The sequence below is a fragment of the Triticum dicoccoides genome, chromosome 3A (assembly GCF_002162155.2).
Source record: "Triticum dicoccoides isolate Atlit2015 ecotype Zavitan chromosome 3A, WEW_v2.0, whole genome shotgun sequence".
Classification (NCBI taxonomy): Eukaryota; Viridiplantae; Streptophyta; class Magnoliopsida; order Poales; family Poaceae; genus Triticum; species Triticum dicoccoides.
The window spans coordinates 11,398,847-11,421,815 of record NC_041384.1 but is presented as its reverse complement, the minus strand read 5'-3'; positions in this window follow the sequence as shown (position 1 = coordinate 11,421,815).

Here is a 22,969-nt window from a genome sequence, read left to right as displayed (position 1 = left end):
ATATTACTCATATAAATAGAACAACCATTATTCTCTGATTTAAATGAATAACCGTCTCGCATTAAACAAGATCCAGATATAATGTTCATGCTCAACGCTGGCACCAAATAACAATTATTTAGGTCTAATACTAATCCCGAAGGTAGATGTAGAGGTAGCGTGCCGACCGCGATCACATCGACTTTGGAACCGTTTCCCACGCGCATCGTCACCTTGTCCTTAGCCAATCTTCGCTTAATTCGTAGTCCCTGTTTCGAGTTGCAAATATTAGCAACAGAACCAGTATCAAATACCCAGGTGCTACTGCGAGCATTAGTAAGGTACACATCAATAACATGTATATCACATATACCTTTGTTCACCTTGCCATCCTTCTTATCCGCCAAATACTTGGGGCAGTTCTGCTTCCAGTGACCAGTCTGCTTGCAGTAGAAGCACTTAGTTTCAGGCTTAGGTCCAGACTTGAGTTTCTTCTCTTGAGCGGCAACTTGCTTGTCATTCTTCTTGAAGTTCCCCTTCTTCTTCCCTTTGCCCTTTTTCTTGAAACTAGTGGTCTTGTTGACCATCAACACTTGATGCTCCTTTTTGATTTCTACCTCCGCAGCTTTCAGCATTGCGGAGAGCTCGGGAATAGTCGTATTCATCCCTTGCATATTATAGTTCATCACGAAGCTCTTGTAGCTTGGTGGCAGTGATTGGAGAATTTTGTCAATGACGCAATCATCTGGAAGATTAACTCCCATCTGAATCAAGTGATTATTATACCCAGACATTTTGAGTATATGCTCACTGACAGAACTGTTCTCCTCCATCTTGCAGCTATAGAACTTATTGGAGACTTCATATCTCTCAATCCGGGCATTTGCTTGAAATATTAACTTCAACTCCCGGAACATCTCATATGCTCCATGACGTTCAAAACGTCATTGAAGTCGCGATTCTAAGCCGTAAAGCATGGCACACTGAACTATTGAGTAGTCATCAGCTTTGCTTTGCCAGACGTTCATAACATCTGGTGTTGCTCCAGCAGCAGGCCTGGCACCCAGCGGTGCTTCCAGGACGTAATTCTTCTGTGCAACAATGAGGATAATCCTCAAGTTACGGACCCAGTCCGTGTAATTGCTACCATCATCTTTCAACTTTGCTTTCTCAAGGAACGCATTAAAATTCAACGGAACAATAGCACGGGCCATCTATCTACAATCAAACATACATAAGCAAGATACTATCAGGTACTAAGTTCATGATAAATTTAAGTTCAATTAATCAAATTACTTAAAGAACTCCCACTTAGATAGACATCCCTCTAATCCTCTAAGTGATCACGTGATCCAAATCAACTAAACCACGTCCGATCATCACGTGAGATGGAGTAGTTTCATTGGTGAACATCACTATGTTGATCATATATACTATATGATTCACGCTCGACCTTTCGGTCTCCGTGTTCCGAGGCCATATCTGCATATGCTTGGCTCGTCAAGTATAACCTGAGTATTCCGCGTGTGCAACTGTTTTGCACTCGTTGTATTTGAACGTAGAGCCTATCACACCCGATCATCACGTGGTGTCTCAGCACGAAGAACTTTCGCAACGGTGCATACTCAGGGAGAACACTTCTTGATAATTTTAGTGAGAGATCATCTTATAATGCTACCGTCAATCAAAGCAAGATAAGATGCATAAAAGATAAACATCACATGCAATCAATATAAGTGATATGATATGGCCATCATCATCTTGTGCCTGTGATCTCCATCTCCGAAGCACCGTCATGATCACCATCTTCACCGGCGCGACACCTTGATCTCCATCGTAGCATCGTTGTCGTCTCGCCAATCTTATGCTTACACGACTATCGCTACCGCTTAGTGATAAAGTAAAGCATTACAGCGCGATTGCATTGCATACAATAAAGCGACAACCATATGGCTCCTGCCAGTTGCCGATAACTCGGTTACAAAACATGATCATCTCATACAATAAAATTTAGCATCATGTCTTGACCATATCACATCACAACATGCCCTGCAAAAACAAGTTAGACGTCCTCTAGTTTGTTTGTTGCAAGTTTTACGTGGCTGCTACGGCCTTAAGCAAGAACCAATCTTACCTACGCATCAAAACCACAACGATAGTTTGTCAAGTTGATGCCATTTTAACCTTCGCAAGGACCGGGCGTAGCCACACTCGGTTCAACTAAAGTTGGAGAAACAGTCACCCGCAAGCCACCTATGTGCAAAGCACGTCGGGAGAACCGGTCTCGCGTAAGCGTACACGTAATGTCGGTCCGGGCCGCTTCATCCAACAATACCGCCGAACCAAAGTATGACATGCTGGTAGGCAGTATGACTTATATCGCCCACAACTAACTTGTGTTCTACTCGTGCATATAACATCAAACCATAAAACCTAGGCTCGGATGCCACTGTTGGGGAATGTAGTAATTTCAAAAAAATTCCTACGCACACGCAAGATCATGGTGATGCATAGCAACAAGAGGGGAGAGTGTTGTCTACGTACCCTCGTAGACCAAAGCGGAAGCGTTGACGCAACATAGAGGAAGTAGTCGTACGTCCTCGCGGTCCAACCGATCCAAGTACCGTTACTCCGGCACCTCCGAGTTCTTGACACACGTACAACTCGATGACGCACCCCGGGCTCCGATCCAGCAAAGCTTCGGGGAGGAGTTACGTCAGCACGATGGCGTGGTGACGATCTTGATGTTTAACCGTCGCAGGGCTTCGCCTAAGCACCGCTACAATATGATCGAGGTGTAATATCGTGGAGGGGGGCACCGCACACGGCTAAGGAACGATCACGAAGATCAACTTGTGTATCCTAGGGTGCCCCCTTGCCCCCGTATATAAAGGAGCCAAGGGGGGTGCGGCCGGCCCTAGTAGGAGGCGCGCAGGAGGAGTCCTACTCCTACCGGGAGTAGGACTCCCCTCCCTTTCCTTGTCCAAGTAGGAGAGGGGGAAGGAAGGAAGAGAGGAGAGGAAGGAAAGGGGGGGCGCCGTTGTCCAATTCGGACTAGGGGGAGAGGGGGCACGGCCTGCCCTGGCTGCCTTTCCTCTTCTCCACTTTAGGCCCATGAGGCCCATTAACCCCGCGGGGGTTCCGGTAACCCCCCGGTTCTCCGGTTTTATCCGAAACTTCCCCAGAACACATCCGGTGTCCGAATATAGCCGTCCAATATATCAATCTTTATCTCTCGACCATTTCGAGACTCCTCGTTATGTCCGTGATCATATCCAGGACTCCGAAAAACCTTCGGTACATCAAAATACATAAACTCATAATGAAACTGTCATCGTAACTTTAAGCGTGCGGACCCTATGGTTCGAGAACAATGTAGACATGACCGAGACACGTCTCCAGTTAATAACCAATAGCGGGACCTGGATGCCCATATTGGCTCCTACATATTCTACGAAGATCTTTATTGGTCAGACCGCATAACTACATATGTTGTTCCCTTTGTCATCGGTATGTTACTTGCCCGAGATTCGATCGTCGGTATCCAATACCTAGTTCAATCTCGTTACCGGCAAGTATCTTTACTCGTTCCGTAATACATCATCTCGCAACTAACATATTAGTTGCAATGCTTGCAAGGCTTATGTGATGTGTATTACCGAGAGGGCCCAGAGATACCTCTCCGTCAAATGGAGTGGCAAATCCTAATCTTGAAATACTCCAACCCAACATGTACCTTTGGAGACACCCGTAGAGCTCCTTTATAATCACCTAGTTACGTTGTGACGTTTGGTAGCACACAAAGTGTTCCTCCGGTAAAGGGGAGTTGCATAATCCCATAGTCATAGGAACATGTATAAGTCATGAAGAAATCAATAGCAACATACTAAACGATCGGGTGCTAAGCTAATGGAATGGGTCATGTCAATTAGATCATTCAACTAATGATGTGATCCCGTTAATCAAATAATAACTCTTTGTCTATGGTTTAGGAAACACAACCATCTTTGATTAACGAGCTAGTCAAGTAGAGGCATACTACCGACACTTTGTTTGTCTATGTATTCACACATGTATTATGTTTCCGGTTAATACAATTCTAGCATGAATAATAAACATTTATCATGATATAAGGAAATAAATAATAACTTCATTATTGCCTCTAGGGCATATTTCCTTCAACAATTACCTTCGGAGACACCTGTAGAGCACCTTTAAAATCACCCAGTTACGTTGTGACGTTTGGTAGCACACAAAGTGTTCCTCCGGTATTTGGGAGTTGCATAGTCTCACAGTCATAGGAACATGTATAAGTCATGAAGAAAGCAATAGCAACATAATAAACGGTCAAGTGCTAAGCTAACAGAATGGGTCAAGTCAATCACATCATTCTCTAATGATGTCATCCAGTTAATCAAATGACAACTCATGTCTAAGGTTAGGAAACATAACCATCTTTGATTAACGAGCTAGTCAAGTAGAGGCATACTAGTGACACTCTGTTTGTCTATATATTCACACATGTACTAAGTTTCCGGTAAATACAATTCTAGCATGAATAATAAACATTTATCATGACATAAAGGAAATAAATAATAACTTTATTATTGCCTCTAGGGCATATTTCCTTCAGTCTCCCACTTGCACTAGAGTCAATAATCTAGATTACACAGTAATGACTCTAACACCCATGGAGTCTTGGTGATGATCATGTTTTGCTCGCGAGAGAGGCTTAGTCAACGGGTCTGCAACATTCAGATCCGTATGTATCTTGCAAATCTCTATGTCCCCACCCTGGACTTGATCATGGATGGAATTGAAGCATCTCTTGATGTGCTTGGTTCTCTTGTGAAATCTGGATTCTTTTGCCAAGGCAATTGCACCAGTATTGTTACAATAGATTTTCATTGGACGCGATGCACTATGTATGACACCTAGATCTGATATGAACTCCTTCATCCAGACTCCTTCATTTGCTGCTTCCGAAATAGCTATGTACTCCGCTTCACACGTACATCCCGCCACGACACTTTGTTTAGAACTGCTCCAACTGACAGCTCCACCGTTCAATATAAACACGTATCCGGTTTGCGATTTAGAATCGTCCGGATCAGTGTCAAAGCTTGCATCAACATAACCATTTACGACGAGCTCTTTGTCACCTCCATAAATGAGAAACATATCCTTAGTCCTTTTCAGGCATTTCAGGATGTTCTTGACCGTTGTCCAGTGATCCACTCCTAGATTACTTTGGTACCTCCATGCTAAACTAATAGCAAGGCACACATCAGGTCTGGTACACAGCATTGCATACATGATAGAGCCTATGGCTGAAGCATAGGGAACATCTTTCATTTTCTCTCTATCTTCTGCAGTGGTCAGGCATTGAGTCTTACTCAACTTCACACCTTGTAACGCAGGCAAGAAACCTTTCTTTGCCTGATCCATTTTGAACTTCTTCAAAACTTTGTCAAGGTATGTGCTTTGTGAAAGTCCAACTTAAGCATCTTGATCTATCTCTATAGATCTTGGTGCCTAATATATATAAGCAGCTTCACCGAGGTCTTTCATTGAAAAACTCTTATTCAAGTATCCTTTTATGCTATCCAGAAATTCTATATCATTTCCAAACAACAATATGTCATCCACATATAAGATTAGAAATGCTACAGAGCTCCCACTCACTTTCTTGTAAATACAGGCTTCTCCAAAAGTCTGTATAAAACCATATACTTTGATCACACAATAAAAATGTTTATTCCAACTCCGAGAGGCTTGCATCAGTCCATAAATGGATCGTTGGAGCTTGCACACTTTGTTAGCACCCTTTGGATCGATAAAACCTTCAGGTTGCATCATATACAACTCTTCTTCCAGAAATCCATACAAGAATGCAGTCTTTACATCCATTTGCCAAATTTCATAATCATAAAATGCGGCAATTGCTAACATGATTCGGACGAACTAAAGCATCGCTACGGGTGAGAAGGTCTCATCGTAGTCAACTCCTTGAACTTGTCGAAAACCTTTTGCAACAAGTTGATCTTTGTAGACAGTAACATTACCATCAGCGTCTATCTTCTTCTTGAAGATCCATTTATTCTCGATGGCTTGCCAATCATCGGGCAAGTCAACCAAAGTCCACACTTTGTTCTCATACATGGATCCCATCTCAGATTTCATGGCCTCAAGCCATTTTGTGGAATCTGGGCTCATCATCGCTTCCTCATAGTTCGTAGGTTCGTCATGGTCCAGTAACATGACCTCCAGAACAGGATTACCATACCACTCTGGTGTGGATCTTACTCTGGTTGACATACGAGGTTCGGTAGTAACTTGATCTGAAGTTTCATGATCATTATCATTAGCTTCCTCACTAATTGGTGTAGGTGTCACAGGAACCAGTTTTTGTGATGAACTACTTTCCAATAAGGGAGCAGGTACAGTTACCTCATCAAGTTCTACTTTCCTCCCACTCACTTCTTTCGAGAGAAACTCCTTCTCTAGAAAGGATCCATTCTTAGCAACGAAAGTCTTGCCTTCGGATCTGTGATAGAAGGTGTACCCAACTGTCTCTTTTGGGTATCCTATGAAGACACATTTCTCCAATTTGGGTTTGAGCTTATCAGGTTCAAGCTTTTTCACATAAGCATCGCAGCCCCAAACTTTAAGAAACAACAACTTTGGTTTCTTGCCAAACCACAGTTCATAAGGAGTCATCTCAACGGATTTAGATGGTCCCCTATTTAACGTGAATGCAGCCGTCTCTAAAGCATAACCCCAAAACGATAGCGGTAAATTAGTAAGAGACATCATAGATCGCACCATATCTAGTAAAGTACGATTACGGCATTCGGACACACCATTACGCTGTGGTGTTCCGGGTGGCGTGAGTTGCGAAACTATTCCGCATTGTTTCAAATGAAGACTAAACTCGTAACTCAAATATTCTCCTCCACGATCAGATCGTAAAAACTTTATTTTCTTGTTACGATGATTTTCCACTTCACTCTGAAATTGTTTGAACTTTTCAAATGTTTCAGACTTATGTTTCATCAAGTAGATATACCCATATCTGCTCAAATCATCTGTGAAGGTGAGAAAATAACGATACCCTCTGCGAGCCTCAACATTCATCGGACCACATACATTAGTATGTATGATCTCCAACAAATCTGTTGCTCGTTCCATTCTTCCGGAGAATGGTGTTTTAGTCATCTTGCCCATGAGGCATGGTTCACAAGTACCAAGTGATTCATAATCAAGTGATTCCAAAATTCCATCGGAATGGAGTTTCTTCATGCGCTTTGCACCAATATGACCCAAACGGCAGTGCCACAAATAAGTTGCACTATCATTATCAACTCTGCATCTTTTAGCTTCAATACTATGAATATGTGTATCTCCACTATTGAGATTCAAAAAGAATAGACCAATCTTCAAGGGTGCATGACCATAAAAGATATTACTCGTATAAATAGAAGAACCATTATTCTCTGATTTAAATGAATAACCGTCTCTCATCAAACAAGATCCAGATATAATGTTCATGCTCAACGCTGGAACCAAATAACAATTATTCAGGTCTAAAACTAATCCCGAAGGTAGATGTAGAGGTAGCGTGCCGACCGCGATCACATCGACTTTGGAACCATTTCCCACGCGCATCGTCACCTCATCCTTAGCCAATCTTCGCTTAATCTGTAGTCCCTGTTTCGAGTTGCAAATATTAGCAACAGAACTAGTATCAAATACCCAGGCACTACTGTGAGAATTAGTAAGGTACACATCAGTGACATGTATATCACGTATACCTTTGTTCACCTTGCCATCCTTCTTATCCGCCAAATACTTGGGGCGGTTCCGCTTCCAGTGGCCAGTCTGCTTGCAGTAGAAGCACTCAGTCTCAGGCTTAGGTCCAGACTTGGGTTTCTTCTCCTGAAGAGCAACTTGTTTGCCTTTCTTCTTGAAGTTCCCCTTCTTCTTCCCTTTACCCTTTTTCTTGAAACTGGTGGTTTTGTTGGCCATCAACACTTGATGCTCCTTCTTGATTTCTACCTCCGCAGCCTTTAGCATTGCGAAGAGCTCGGGAATCGTCTTATCCATCCATTGCATGTTATAGTTCATCACGAAGCTCTTGTAACTTGGTGGTAGTGATTGAAGAATTCTGTCAATAACACAATCATCCGGAAGATTAACTCCCAGTTGAATCAAGTGATTGTTATACCCAGACATTCTGAGTATATACTCACTGACAACACTATTCTCCTCCATCTTGCAGCTGTAGAACTTATTGGAGACTTCATATCTCTCAATCCGGGCATTTGCTTGAAATATTAACTTCAACTCCTGGAACATCTCATATGCTCCATGACGTTCAAAACATCGTTTGAAGTCCCGGTTCTAAGCCATAAAGCATGGCACACTGAACTATCGAGTAGTCATCAGCTTTGCTTTGCCAGACGTTCATAACATCTGGTTCAGCTCCTGCAGCAGGTTAGGCACCTAGCGGTGCTTCCAGGACGTAATTCTTAAATGCAGCAATGAGGATAATCCTCAAGTTACGGACCCAGCCCGTGTAATTGCTACCATCATCTTTCAACTTTGCTTTCTCAAGGAATGCATTAAAATTTAACGGAACAAAAACACAGGCCATATATCTACAACAACATAGATATGCAAAATACTATCAGGTACAAATTCATGATAAATTAAAGTTCAGTTAATCAAATTATTAAAGAACTCCCACTTAGATAGACATCCCTCTAATCACCTAAGTGATCACATGATCCATATCAACTAAACCATGTCCGGTCATCACGTGAGATGGAGTAGTTTTCAATGGTGAACATCACTATGTTGATCGTATCTACTATATGATTCACGCTCGACCTTTCGGTCTCAGTGTTTCGAGGCCATATCTGCATATGCTAGGCTCATCAAGTTTAATCTGAGTATTCTGCATGTGCAAAACTGGCTTGCACCCGTTGTATGTGAACGTAGAGCTTATCACACCCGATCATCATGTGGTGTCTCGGCACGACAAACTTTTGCAACGCTGCATACTCAGGGAGAACACTTGTACCTTGAAATTTAGTGAGAGATCATCTTATAATGCTACCGTCGATCTAAGCAAAATAAGATGCACAAAAGATAAACATCACATGCAATCAATATATGTGATATGATATGGCCATCGTCATCTTGTGCCTGTGATCTCCATCTCCAAAGCACCGTCATGATCACCATCATCACCGGCGCGACACCTTGATCTCCATCGTAGCATCGTTGTCATCTCACCAAGTATTGCTTCTACGACTATCGCTATCGCTTAGTGATAAAGTAAAGCAATTACAGGGCGATCACATTGCATACAATAAAGCGACAACCATATGGCTCCTGCCAGTTACCGATAACTCTGTTACAAACATGATCATCTCATATAATAAAATTTAGCATCATGCCTTGACCATATCACATCAGAACATGCCCTGCAAAAACAAGTTAGACGTCCTCTACTTTGTTGTTGCAAGTTTTACGTGGCTGCTACGGGCTGAGCAAGAACCGTTCTTACCTACGCATCAAAACTACAATGATAGTTTGTCAAGTTAGTGTTGTTTTAACCTTCTCAAAGACCGGGCGTAGCCACCCTCGATTCAACTAAAGTTGGAGAAACTGACACCCGCTAGTCACCTGTGTGCAAAGCACAGCGGTAAAACCAGTCTCGCGTAAGCGTACGCGTAATGTCGGTCCGGGCCGCTTCATCCAACAATACCGCCGAACCAAAGTGTGACATGCTGGTAAGCAGTATGACTTATATCGCCCACAGCTCACTTGTGTTCTACTCGTGCATATAGCATCTACGCATAAACCTGGCTCGGATGCCACAGTTTGGTAACGTAGTAATTTTAAAAAAAATCCTACGCACACGCAAGATCATGGTAATGCATAGCAACGAGAGGGGAGAGTGTGTCCACGTACCCTCGTAGAATGAAAGCGGAAGCGTTAGAACAACGCGGTTGATGTAGTCGTACGTCTTCATGATCCGGCCGATCCAAGTACCGAACGCACGGCACCTCCGAGTTCAGCACACGTTCAACTCGATGACGTCCCGCGAGCTCCGATCCAGCAGAGCTTCACCGGAGAGTTTCGTTAGCACGACAGCATGATGACGGTGATGATGATGCTACCGACGCAGGGCTTCGCCTAAGCATGGCTACGATATTATCGAGGTGGATTATGGTGGAGGGGGCACCGCACACGGCTAAGAGATCAATAGATCAATGGTTGTGTCTCCAAGGGGTACCCCCCCTCCCCGTATATAAAGGAGTGGAGGAGGGGGAGGAAGCCGGCCTCCCTAGGCGTGCCCCATGAGGAGTCCTACTCCCACCGGGAGTAGGACTCCCCCCTTCCAAGTAGGAGTAGGAGAAGGGAAGGAAGGGAGAGAGGAAGAGAAGGAAAAAGGGGGGCGCCACCCCACTCCTTGTCCAATTCGGACTAGAGGGGGAGGGGGCGCGCGGCTGCCCTGGCCGCCCCTCCTCTTCTCCCACTAGGGCCCATGAGGCCCAATAAACTCCCCGGGGGGTTTCGGTAACCCCCCGGTACTCCGGTATACTCCGATTTTTCTTCTCTATTTTTCTCTTTTTTATTCTTTCATTTTCATTCCCTCTTAAAATTCTTGTACTTTTTCAAAATCATCAACTTTTTCTTAAATCTGTGGACTTTCCAAATTAGTGAGCATTTTCTTAAATTTGTGAACTTTTAGTTCAAATCCTTCAACTTTTTTCCAAAGCCCATGATTCTTTTCAAATTGATGAACTTTTTTCCAAAACTAATGAACTTTTCTCAAATTCGTAATTTTTCCCAAAATCGATGAGATTTTTTCAAATCTGTGAACTTCTTTTCAAAATATTTGTTTTCAAAATCGATGAACATTTTCAAAATCTGCGAACTCTTTTTCTTCAAGATCACCATCAACTTTTGGGAATTTGTGAATTTGTTTTCAGAATCACAATTTGTTCCGAAATTCATGATTAATTTTGCGAACTTTTATTGAAATCCCTGTTTTTTTTAATTCATGAGTTTTTTTTCTTTTTTGCGTTTTTTGGAGTTTTCAATTTCTTCTGTTTTTTTATCAAAAAGTTCACGAGCGAATTAATGAAAGCGACCTGGGACGAGCGAATGAATGCGGCCTTTTCTGTTGAGCATACGAGCGAACGACGAGCACAAGAAAAACTTGTCCAGCCTTGAATACAGTTGCGTGGGTGCCAGTTCTCCTGGAATTTCCTAACTGACGCTCTTTGCATCAAGTTGTCGCACTTCGCACAGAGGCGTGCGACCTGGCGACTGAGATGAGCCGGCCCAATTTTCTAACGTACGCAGGTTCTACAGTATCCGGTTTTGGAAATTTCTAGACGGTTCCTGAAACGGTTTTCACAGCTTTTTATTTTTAGTTTATTTTTTCTTTTTCTTTTTTATGTTTCTCTCTTACTTTACTTTTTTCCTTTTCTATTTAATTTTTTAATTTTACTATTTATTTTCTAATTCCTTTTTCTTCTGGATTTGTTTGTTTCTATTGTTTTCTAAATTTCAAAATAAATTCAGAGGTTCAAAAGTTTTCCCTGTTATTAATTTGTTTTCACAAATTCGAAAATAATCTTTATTTTAAAAAATGTACGCATATTTGAAAAAGTATTCTCCTCTAAAAAATGTTTTGTTTTAAAATTTTGTTCCTAAATTTAAAAATGTTTGCAAATTTCAAATAATGATATTTCCTAAATTTGTTCATAGATTCAAAATTTGTTCATATATACAAAAAATGTCCATTCATCATAAAATGTCCATGTTTTCAAAAAAAGAACAGCTTTTTCAAATTTTGTTTTCAAGAAATTTTCCATTTTAAATAATTTGGTAGACCAAAAAGTTGTTCACACCTTTAAAACTTGTTCATGATTCTCAAAAAAAGTTTCCGTTCTAAAAAATTTCAACAATTAAAAAATGTTCTTGTTCGCAAAATTAGTTCACTAATTAAAAATGTTCCTGTTTTCGAGAAGTGGTCACGAATTCAAAAATTGTTTGCAATTTTTCAAAACTTGTTATTGATTGTTCAGAATTTGAAAAAATGTTCCTAATTTTTCAAGATTTGTTCAGCGATTCAAAAAACGATCATGTTTTTTTAAAATTCACAATTCGATAATTTGTTCACATTTTCTGAAAACTTATTGTTTCTATCAAAATTGATCTTAATTTTATATTTGTCTACAACTTCAAAATTGTTCTTGTTTTTTGAAATTTGGTTACAAATCCGAAAAATTGCTAACATTTTTTTAAACTCATGTGTGTTCTGCCAACAATGTTTGGACATTTAAAAATATATATTCATAATTTACAAGAAAAGATTGAAAAATGGAAAAACAATCTGATCGGCCGATCTGACTAGTTCTAAAGTTTTCGCATTGCCTTTTCACCACCAACTTGAATCAGGCTTAGTGGCTAGCTAGCTCTGTCCACAGGACCGCGGTCACAAGCTTGAATCCCAGCTGAAGCTTCGTGTTTTTCGTTCATTTTTTACACCGCTCACTGCCTGCGTGGGCCGGCCCAATCGAGGGACTAACCTCTGCGAAGCCTCGTCATTCTGCCGCAGAATGCGGCAGATAGGAAGTCCCAGTTCTCCTATCCGACGCTTAAGGTGCCGACTAAGAAGTCTCGTTGTGCTTGGCTCAAATCTGAATCCCAGGCCCCAGAGCACATCTATATAAATGATAGGCTAGAAACAAACACATCCCAAAGGCCCAGGGTGCATGGGGTTCAGCTCCGTCCCTGGCTTGGGGAGATCATAAGACCTTGTATCAACCCCTGAAAAGAAAGACCTTGTACCGGTATAGTTTTTGCATAGCAAATTGCAACTTCAGCTCACCTCGTGGATGGGTATTCTTCACCCTCTCTTCTATGAAAATATGATATGCATGCTTATGCTTATGCGTATTCTAGAGAAAAAAATTCAGCGCGCCTTTATGATGAGTGATTATATTACAACTTTAGATGTATGCATTAGGTTTAGTTCTACTGTACTTGCTACTCTCCAGTGATTATAGAGTATTCCACACCATTCTTGCTAATCGAATATTTTAGCTTGCTTAGCTGGTAAAAATAATCATGGGAAACCTTAGTTCATGAAAAACATTTAAGCATAGAATGAGTGGAGAGTCGAGGTGAAATTCTCAAACCACAAGTCATGGATCATTTCATACTTCCATTGAAAGTCCATACTTTTCTTGATCCCTTTTATTTTCTCTCAAGGATTTGCTTAGATTCATGGCCACAATGCCCATAAAAATATTACCTGAAGCTTGTGCCATGGGCAAGGCTTAGATTCATGGCCACAATACCCATAAAAATATGAGCTGAAGCTTGTGACATGGGCAAATAAGTTTGTGTGAGATCGTATGAGAAAACATAAGAGACCGTTTAGAGTATTGAATTTAAGGTGGTGTGGAAAACTCTAAAAACGTTTAGGGCCCCTCACCGCTCACTCAGTTGAGCTCGAATAATTTATTTTATTGTTTTGATTTTCCTGTACTAAGCAATTAGTCACTAAAGACATGGACGCTTCTTTGATAATTTGTTTGAAGTAGTATGCGAGTACTCATGTAAGATGTTGTAACTTTTATGAGCACCAGCACGCTGCAATGCTCTCATTCAATTGTAACGACTCTTGCTTCATGAACATAAATAACCTTATTCTCTCTACTACGATTTTGCTCTAGGACATGAAAAAGTCAAAGCTTGGGAATGACGATGAGCGAATTTTGCCTCATATTTTACTTAGTGTTTTAACACCCTAGACGTAGGATTTTCTATGTTATTTTCTGCAAATCGCTCGCAACTTGTTATCATATTTTACCGGGATGCCCAACCAGAAAACACATATTTTGGTCAAAAAATATGTTGATTGAACATCATAAAAATATTCCTTGTGAAGAGATGAATTGGTGGGAAAGAACTGCGCTGCCTTTGGGTCTCCAGAAGAGCAGACGGCTCGTCTCTCTCGTACCAATGGTCACCTCTCCACCATTTTTCCTGACCGACTATTCTCACGTCATGCAACAACATCTTAACTACGAGGAACAGAGAGACTCCACCATATGAAAGAATACCAGAAACCTCACCTCCCTAGGGGTAATCAGTAGAAGGGCATCCATCTCGCCATTGCTTTTCTCAAGGTGGCTAAGACACCGAGCTTGTCCATCTCCATCAACATCCACGCCATCGCCATATACTCTCTCATCCATCGCATTAAAATCCCAAAGTCTGTGGTAGATCCGCACTTGTGTCACTTTAACCATTCACTTGCTATTCATATGATTACCTCTATGATGCGTTGTGTCCCCGTGTCTGAGTAGTTTCCTAATTCTTGGGGGAGGAACCCTAGTATCGATATGATGCTTTACTGGTTCGATAAATGACAGTCTCTAGGGAAAAGGCCATTTAAAAAGATCCAAAATGGATTTAGGTAATCACGGGCCTTGAATCAGAATGTGGCGGGGTTGTGGTCAGCAAGTGGTGGGCGAGGTGAGAGAAATACAAAATAATCTAAAATAGGAAACCAAACGAATACATTGGATTACGGGATGAGTTGTCCACACATAATTGGTTGGCTACGAGTTCCTTCAAATTTTCTTTTCAAAATGGCTTGCACCAATACAAGGAAAAAAACAAAGAAAAAAATGATGATTCTGCTACCTCTTGAGCTTGCGTTCGTTTTCCCCAAAGAGGAAGGGATGATGCAGCAGAGTAGCGTAAGTATTTCCCTTAGTTTTTGAGAACCAAGGTATCAATCCAGTAGGAGGCCACGCTCAAGTCCCTCGTACCTGCACAAAACGATAGCTACTCGCAACCAACACGATTAGGGGTTGTCAATCCCTTCACGGTCACTTACGAGAGTGAGATCTGATAGATATAATATTTTTGGTATTTTTGGTATAAAGATGCAAAGTAAAAAGTAAAGGCAAAGTAAAAAAGCAAAGCAAGATTAAAGTGATGGAGATTGATATGATGAGAATAGACCCGGGGGCCATAGGTTTCACTAGTGGCTTCTCTCAAGAGCATAAGTATTCTATGGTGGGTGAACAAATTACTGTTGAGCAATTGACAGAATTGAGCATAGTTATGAGAATATCTAGGCATGATCATGTATATGGGCATCACGTCCGTGACAAGTAGACCGAAACGATTCTGCATCTACTACTATTACTCCACTCATCGACTGCTATCCAGCATGCATCTAGAGTATTAAGTTAAAAACAGAGTAACGCCTTAAGCAAGATGACATGATGTAGAGAGATAAATTCATGCAATATGAAATAAACCCCATCTTGTTATCCTTGATGGCAACGATACAATACATGCCTTGCTGCCCCTTCTGTCACTGGGAAAGGACACCACAAGATCGAACCCAAAGCTAAGCACTTCTCCCATGGCAAGAACTACCAATCTAGTTGGCCAAACCAAACGGATAATTCGAAGAGACTTGCAAAGATAACCAATCATACATAAAAGAATTCAGAGAAGATTCAAATATTATTCATAGATAAACTTGATCATAAACCCACAATTCATCGTTCTCAACAAACACACCGCAAAAAGAAGATTACGTCGAATAGATCTCCATGAGAGAGGGGGAGAACTTTGAATTGAGATCCAAAAAGAGAGAAGAAGCCATCTAGCTACTAACTATGGACCCGAAGGTCTGAGGTAAACTACTCACACTTCATCGGAGGGGCTATGATGATGTAGAAGCCCTCCGTGATGACGACCCTCTCCGACGGAGCTTCAAAACAGGCCCCAAGATCGGATCTCGTGGATACAGAAAGTTGCGGTGGTGGAATTAGGTTTTTGGCTCCGTCTCTGTTCGTTTGGGGGTACATAGGTATATATAGGAGGAAGGAGTACGTCGGTGGAGCATCGAGGAGCCCACAAGGCAGGGGCACCCCCTAGGGGGGCGCCCCCCACCCTCGTGACCGCCTCTCTGATGCCTTGGCGTAGGGTCCAAGTCTCCTGGACCACGTTCGGTGAGAAAATCTTGTTTCCGAAGGTTTCGTTCTGTTTGGACTCCGTTTGATATTCCGTTTCTTCGAAACACTGAAATAGGCAAAAAAATAGCAATTCTGGGCTGGGCCACCGGTTAATAGGTTAGTCCCAAAAATAATATAAAAGTGCAAAATAAAGTCCAATATAGTCCAAAACAGTAGATAATATAGCATGGAGCAATCAAAAATTATAGATACGTTGGAGACGTATCAGGCATCCCCAAGCTTAATTCCTGCTCGTCCTCGAGTAGGTAAATGATAAAAAGAGAATTTTTGATGCGGAGTGCTACTTGGCATAATTCCAATGCAAATCTTCTTAATTGTGGTATGAATATTCAGATTAGGAAGATTCAAGACAAAAGTTCATATTGACATAAAGAATAATAATACTTGAAGCAAACCAACAAAGCAATTATGTTTTCTTAAAGTAACATGGCCAAAGAAAGTTCATCCCTACAAAATCATATAGTTTAGTCATGCTCCATTTTCGTCACACAAGAATGCTCTCATCATGCACAACCCCGATGACAAGCCAAGAAATTGTTTCATACCTTAATAATTTCAAACTCATAAACTTTCACGCAATACATGAGCGTGAGCCATGGATATAGCACTATGGGTGGAATAGAATATAATGGTGGGGGTTATGTGGAGAAGACAAAAAAGGAGAAAGTCTCACATCAACGAGGCTAATCAATGGGTTATGGAGATGCCCATCAATTGATGTTAATGCAAGGAGTAGGGATTGCCATGCAACGAATGCACTAGAGCTATAAATGTATGAAAGCTCAACAAAAGAAACTAAGTGGGTGTGCATCCAACTTGCTTGCTCACGAAGACCTAGGGCACTTGAGGAGGGCCATTGTTGGAATATACAAGCCAAGTTCTATAATGAAAATTCCCACTAGTATATGAAAGTGATAACTCAAGAGACTCTCTATATGAAGAACATGGTGCTACTTTGAAGCACAAGTGTGGAAAAAGGAATAGTAGCATTGCCCCTTTTTTGGGCCTTTTTTTTTCTTTGGCCTTTTTTTGGGACAATGCTCTATTAAATGATGATCATCGCACTTTTATTTATTTACAACTCAATGATTACAACTCGATTCTAAAACAAAGTATGACTCTATATGGATGCCTCCGGCGGTGTACCGGGATATGCAATGAAGCAAGAGTGAAAAGTATGAAAAAATTATGAACGGTGGATTTGCCACAAATACTATGTCAACTACATGATCATGCTAAGCAATATGACAATGATGGATGTGTCATGATAAACTGGATGGTGGAAAGTTTCATGGCAATATATCTCAGAATAGCTATGGAAATGCCATAATAGGTAGGTATGGTGGCTGTTTTGAGGAAGATATAAGGAGGTTTATGTGTGAAAGAGCGTATCATATCACGGGGTTTGGATGCACCGGCGAAGTTTGCACCAACTCTCGATGTGAGAAAGGGCAATGCACGGTACCGTAGAGGCTAGCAATGATGGAAGGGTGAGAGTCCGTATAATCCATGGACTCAACATTAGTCATAAAGAACTCATATACTTATTGCAAAAATCTACAAGCCATCAAAAACCAAAGTATTACGCGCATGCTCCTAGGGGGATAGATTGGTAGGAAAAGACCATCGCTCGTCCCCGACCGCCACTCATAAGGAGGACAATCAAATAACACCTCATGTTTCAAATTTGTTGCATAACGTTTACCATACGTGCATGCTACGGGACTTGCAAACTTTAACTCAAGCACTTCTCAAATTCACAATTACTCTACTAGAATGACTTTGATATTATTACCTCCATATCTCAAAACAATTATCAATCATCCAACTTTTCTTAGTATTCAACACACTCAAAAGAAAGTTTCACAAATCTTGAATACCAAGCATGTCATTGTTAAGCAAATTACCATGCTATTAAGACTCTCAAAATAATTTTAAGTGAAGCATGAGAGATCAATAGTTTCTTTAAAACAAATCCACCACCGTGCTCTAAAAGATCTAAGTGAAGCACATAGAGCAAAATTACTTAGCTCAAAAGATATAAGTGAAGCACATAGAGCAAAACTACTTAGCTCAAAAGATATAAGTGAAGCACATAGAGTATTTTATCAAATTTTAATTCATGTATGGCTCTCTCAAAAGGTGTGTACAGCAAGGATGACTGTGGCATATTAAAACAAAAAGACACAAATAATACAAGACGCTCCAAGCAAAACACATATCATGTTGGTGAATAAAAATATAACTCCAAGTAAATTACCGATGGAAGTGGAGGAAAGAGGGGATGCCTTTCGGGGCATCCCCAAGCTTTGACTTTTTGGTGTCCTTGGATTTATCTTGAGGGTGCAATGGGCATCCCCAATCTTAGGCTCTTGCCACTCCTTGTTCCATAATCCATCAAAAGAATTCACCCAAAACTTGAAAACTTCACAACACAAAACTTAAAGTAGAAAACTCGTGAGCTCCGTTAGCGAAAGAAAACAAAAGACCACTTCAAGGTACTGTAATGAACTCATTTTTATTTATATTGGTGTTAAACCTACTGTATTCCAACTTCTCTATGAATTATAAACTATTTTACTAACCATAGATTCATCAAAATAAGCAAACAACACACGAAAAACAGAATCTGTCAAAAACAGAACAGTCTGTAGTAATCTGTAGCTAGCGCAAGATCTGGAACCCCAAAAATTCTAAAATAAATTGCTGGACGTGAGGAATTTATCTATTAATCATCTGCAAAAATAATTAACTAAATATAACTCTTCAAATAAAAATGACAGCAGTTCTCGTGAGCGCTAAAGTTTCTGTTTTTTACAGCAAGTTCAACAAGACTTTCCCCAAGTCTTCCCAACGGTTCTACTTGGCACAAACACTAATTAAACACAAAAAACACAACCAAAAAAGAGGATGGGTAATATATTTATTACTAAACATGAGCAAAAAGCAAGGAATAAAAATAAAATTGGGTTGCCTCCCAACAAGCGCTATCGTTTAACGCCCCTAGCTAGGCATAAAAGCAAGGATAGATCTAGGTATTGCCATCTTTGGTAGGCAATCCATAAGTGGCTCTCATGATAGTTTCATATGTCAATTTTATTTTCTTTCTAGGAAAGTGTTCCATGCCCTTTTTTAATGGAAATTGAAATCTAATATTCCCTTCCTTATATCAATAATCGCGCCAACCGTTCTAAGGAAAGGTCTACCAAGAATAATAGGGCAAGAAGGATTGCAATCTATATCAAGAACAATGAAATCTACGGGCACATAATTCCTATTTGCAACAATAAGAACATCATTAATCCTTCCCATAGGTTTCTTAATAGTAGAATCCGCAAGATGCAAGTTTAGAGAGCAATCATCAAAATTACTGAAATCTAGCAAATCACACAAAGTCTTGGGAATAGTAGAGACACTAGCACCCAAATCACACAAAGCATAAAACTCATGATCTTTAATTTTAATTTTAATAGTTGGTTCCCACTCATCATAGAGTTTTCTAGGGATAGAAACTTTCAACTCAAGTTTATCTTCATAAGATTGCATCAAGGCATCAACAATATGTTCGGTGAAGGCTTTATGTTGACTATAAGCATGTGGAGAATTTAGCACGGATTGCAACAAGGAAATACAATCAATTAAAGAGAAATTTTCATAATTAAATTCCTTGAAATCCAATATAGTGGGTTTAGAAACATCTAGATTTTTATTTCTTTCAATCCCACTTTCATCAATTTCATCATAAAGATCTAAATACTCCGAATTTTTAGAACGCCTTCTAGGTAAAGGAAGATCATATTCAGTTTCATCAAGATTCATATTGCAAAACAAAGATTTAATAGGTGACACATCAATAACTTTAAGATCTTCATCTTGATTTTCATAGGAATTGGAAGAACACGCTTTAATAAAGGCATCTTTGGAAGCACGCATCCTGGCGGTTCTTTCCTTGCACTCATCAATGGAAATTCTCATGGCTTTGAGAGACTCATTGATATCATGCTTAGGAGGAATAGATCTAAGCTTTAAAGAATCAACATCAAGAGAAATTCTATCAACATTTCTAGCCAAATCATCAACTTTAAGCAATTTCTCTTCAAGAAAAGCATTAAAATTCTTTTGTGAATTCGTAAACTCTTTAACACTATTCTCAAATTCAGAGGGCTTCTTATTATAATTTCCATAAGAGTTGTTGTAGGAATTCCCATAATTATTACTCCCTCCGTCCCATAATATAAGAGCGTTTTTGGTACTACACTAGTGTGAAAAACGCTCTTATATTCTAGGACGGAGGGAGTAGAAGGATTACTAGGATATGGCCTAGGATTAAAATTCCCTCTATAAGCGTTGTTACAAAAATTATTCCTACCAACAAAATTCACATCCATAGATTCATTGTTATTCTCAATCAAAGTAGACAAAGGCATATCATTAGGATCAGAAGAAACACTCTTAGTAGCAAATAATTTCATAAGTTCCTCCATCTTTCCACTCAAAACATTAATTTCTTCTATCGCATGCACTTTTTTATTAGAAGATCGTTCAGTATGCCATTGAGAATAATTAACCATAATATTATCTAGGAGTTTAGTAGCATCTCCTAAAGTGATTTCCATAAAAGTGCCTCCCGCGGCCGAATCTAAAAGATTTCTAGAAGCAAAATTCAATCCGGCATAAAAAATTTGTATAATCATCCACAAATTCGAACCATGAGTAGGGCAATTACGTATCATTAATTTCATTCTATCCCAAGCTTGTGCAACATGTTCATGATTAAGTTGCTTAAAGTTCATAATATCGTTTCTAAGAGAGATGATCTTAGCGGGAGGGAAATACTTAGAGATAAAAGCATCTTTGCACTTGTTCCAAGAATCAATACTATTCTTAGGCAAAGACGGAAACCAAGCTTTAGCACGATCTCTAAGCGAAAAAGGAAATAGCTTCAATTTAATGACATCATTATCGACATCTTTTTTCTTTTGCATGTCATATAAATCAACGAAGCTATTCAGATGAGTAGCGGCATCTTCACTAGGAAGGCCAGCGAATTGATCTTTCATAACAAGATTCAACAAAGCAGTATTGATTTCACAAGATTCAGTATTGGCAAGAGGAGCAATCGGAGTGCTAAGGAAATCATTATTATTGGTATTGGTGAAGTCACACAATTTGGTAGTATCTTGAGCCATCGCGACAAACAAGAAATCCAACACACGAGCAAACAAAAGGCAAGCGGGCAAGAGAGGGAGGATAGAGATAGAGAGAGAGGGCGAATAAAAACGGCAAGGGTGAAGTGGGGGAGAGGAAAACGAGGGGCAAATGGCAAATAATGTAATGCGAGGGATAGGGATTGTGATGGGTACTTGGTATGTTCACTTTTTGCGTAGACTCCCCGGCAACGGCGCCAGAAATCTTTCTTGCTACCTCTTGAGCTTGCGTTGGTTTTCCCCGAAGAGGAAGGGATGATGCAGCAGAGTAGCGTAAGTATTTCCCTCAGTTTTTGAGAACCAAGGTATCAATCCAGTAGGAGGCCACGCTCAAGTCCCTCGTACCTGCACAAAACGATAGTTACTCGCAACCAACGCGATTAGAGGTTGTCAATCCCTTCACGATCACTTACGAGAGTCAGATCTGATAGATATAATATTTTTGGTATTTTTGGTATAAAGATGCAAAGTAAAAAGTAAAGGCAAAGTAAAAAAGCAAAGCAAGATTAAAGTGATGGAGATTGATATGATGAGAATAGACCCGGGGGCCATAGGTTTCACTAGTGGCTTCTCTCAAGAGCATAAATATTCTACGGTGGGTGAACAAATTACTGTTGAGCAATTGACAGAATTGAGCATAGTTATGAGAATATCTAGGCATGATCATGTATATAGGCATCACGTCCGTGACAAGTAGACCGAAACGATTCTGCATCTACTACTATTACTCCAGTCATCGACCGCTATCCAGCATGCATCTAGAGTATTAAGTTAAAAACAGAGTAACGCCTTAAGCAAGATGACATGATGTAGAGAGATAAATTCATGCAATATGAAATAAACCCCATCTTGTTATCCTCGATGGCAACGATGCAATATGTGCCTTGCTGCCCCTTCTGTCACTGGGAAAGGACACCACAAGATCGAACCCAAAGCTAAGCAGTTCTCCCATGGCAAGAACTACCAATCTAGTTGGCCAAACCAAACGGATAATTCGAAGAGACTTGCAAAGATAACCAATCATACATAAAAGAATTCAGAGAAGATTCAAATATTATTCATAGATAAACTTGATCATAAATCCACAATTCATCGGTCTCAACAAACACACCGCAAAAAGAAGATTACATCGAATAGATCTCCATGAGAGAGGGGGGGAACTTTGTATTGAGATCCAAAAAGAGAGAAGAAGCCATCTAGCTACTAACTATGGACCCGAAGGTCTGAGGTAAACTACTCACACTTCATCGGAGGGGCTATGATGATGTAGAAGCCCTCCGTGATGACGGCCCTCTCCGGCGGAGCTCCGGAACAGGCCCCAAGATGGGATCTCGTGGATACAGAAAGTTGCGGTGGTAGAATTAGGTTTTTGGCTCCGTCTCTGTTCGTTTGGGGGTACATAGGTATATATAGGAGGAAGGAGTGCGTCGGTGGAGCATCGAGGGGCCCACGAGGCAGGGGGCGCGCCCTAGGGGGGGCGCCCCCCACCCTCGTGACCGCCTCTCTGATGCCTTGGCATAGGGTCCAAGTCTCCTGGACCACGTTCGGTGAGAAAATCACGTTTCCGAAGGTTTCATTCCGTTTGGACTCCGTTTGATATTCCGTTTCTTCGAAACACTGAAATAGGCAAAAAAACAGCAATTCTGGGCTGGGCCTCCGGTTAATAGGTTAGTCCCAAAAAATAATATA